General features: G+C 47.3%; 1 non-coding gene across 1 annotated transcript; it reads right to left on the bottom strand.

Moving 5' to 3' along the window:
- Nucleotides 1-1,150: 1,150 nt before the first annotated feature.
- Trnar-ccg (transfer RNA arginine (anticodon CCG)) lies at nucleotides 1,151-1,223 on the bottom strand. Its single transcript has one exon. It is a non-coding gene; the product is annotated as a tRNA-Arg (tRNA).
- Between the last annotated feature and the right edge of the window lie 216 nt (nucleotides 1,224-1,439).

The following is a 1,439-nucleotide window of genomic DNA, read 5'->3' as shown; positions in this document are numbered from 1 at the left end:
GTTATTTTTATATAGTCTTTGAAAAATTCATCTGTGTATACAATGTATCTTGGTCATATTCACTCCCATTCTTTCCCTCCAACTCCCCCCAGCTCCTGCCCCACACATCTCCCTCCCAACTTCATGCCCTTGAGCTTAAATAGTGCTGCCCATGGTGCATGGTGTGGCATATGGGATCATCCACTGGGGGCATGGGCCACCTCCTGCTCCATGCTGGAATTTGTAACTGAGAAGCCTTAAATTATGCTTTGTTTGTTTGTTTGTTTTTCCCTTGGATTTTCAAGACAGGGCTTCTCTGTGTAGCTTTGGAGCCTGTCCTGGAACTCGCTGTGTAGACTCGCTCTGGAACTCACAGAGATCCGCCTGGCTCTGCCTCCCGAGTGCTGGGATTAAAGGCGTGCGCCACCACCGCTCGGCTTAAATTATGTTTATTACATTTGTGTTCGGTAATTGCTGCTTTCAGAGAAATTCTCCTAATTTCTGGGGTCAGCATAGTGGGGTATGTTTATGCATCTCTTGGGGTCGGGATGGGAAGGAAATTTTATGAACTCTGATGCCTATGGGAAGCCCCAAGTGAAAAGGTCTACTTGACAGTTTGTGCTAGGTTTTGTTTGTGTGTGTGTGTGTGTGTGTGTGTGTGTGTGTGTGCAGTAGCGATCTGATTTATCTTTTCCTTCCTTCTTTTCTCTCCTCTCTCTCCTCTCTCCCCCTCCCCACACCACCCCACCTCTCTCTCTTTTCTTTCTTTTTGAGCCTGTCTCTGTATAGCCATAGGACTGGCTTTGTAGACCACAGAGATCAGCCTGCCTCTGCCTCCCTGAGTGCTGGGATGAAGGCATGCGCCATCACGCCAATATTATTTTTCATGCAAGTCTCAGAAATAATTTCAAGCCTCAAAAACTAAAATGACTGAAAATCAGTATCGAGAAGAAAAACACAAAGAAGAGTAAAATCTCTTTAAATACATAGTTTTTGTTAATTATATCTCTATAAAGCTAGGCAAAAACGCTTTTAAAAGAACAGCTATGCTATTGGAAGACCAGTCTTTTATTTAAAAGCCCGGCGTAATTTTTGAAATACTCAGTAGTGAGAGAAAAATAGACTTTTATATTGTCCATCCTTTTTCGTTCCAGCAAAATAGACCTTGGCACGACCCAGATGGGACTCGAACCCACAATCCCCAGCTCCGGAGGCTGATGCCTTATCCATTAGGCCACTGGGTCACCACGGGATCCGGGTTCTCACTTCCTCCTCTTATGTGATGTGATCATCGCGGCCCCACCCACCGCGCTCCGATTTCGCGTAGGTCGGAGTACAGTTGCCGAGTACGCTTGCGCACTCCCTTAGCTCGGAACCCCCAGTGCGCCTGCGCCGCAGCCCAGGTTTTCTGTCTGTTGGGGCGCTGTGGTTTCCGATGCTCTGCGGCGCAGTGCGGCCTG

The sequence above is a fragment of the Peromyscus eremicus genome, chromosome 8a (assembly GCF_949786415.1).
Source record: "Peromyscus eremicus chromosome 8a, PerEre_H2_v1, whole genome shotgun sequence".
Classification (NCBI taxonomy): Eukaryota; Metazoa; Chordata; class Mammalia; order Rodentia; family Cricetidae; genus Peromyscus; species Peromyscus eremicus.
Note: the sequence above shows the minus strand (reverse complement) of the source record. Positions and strands in the feature narration are given on the sequence as shown.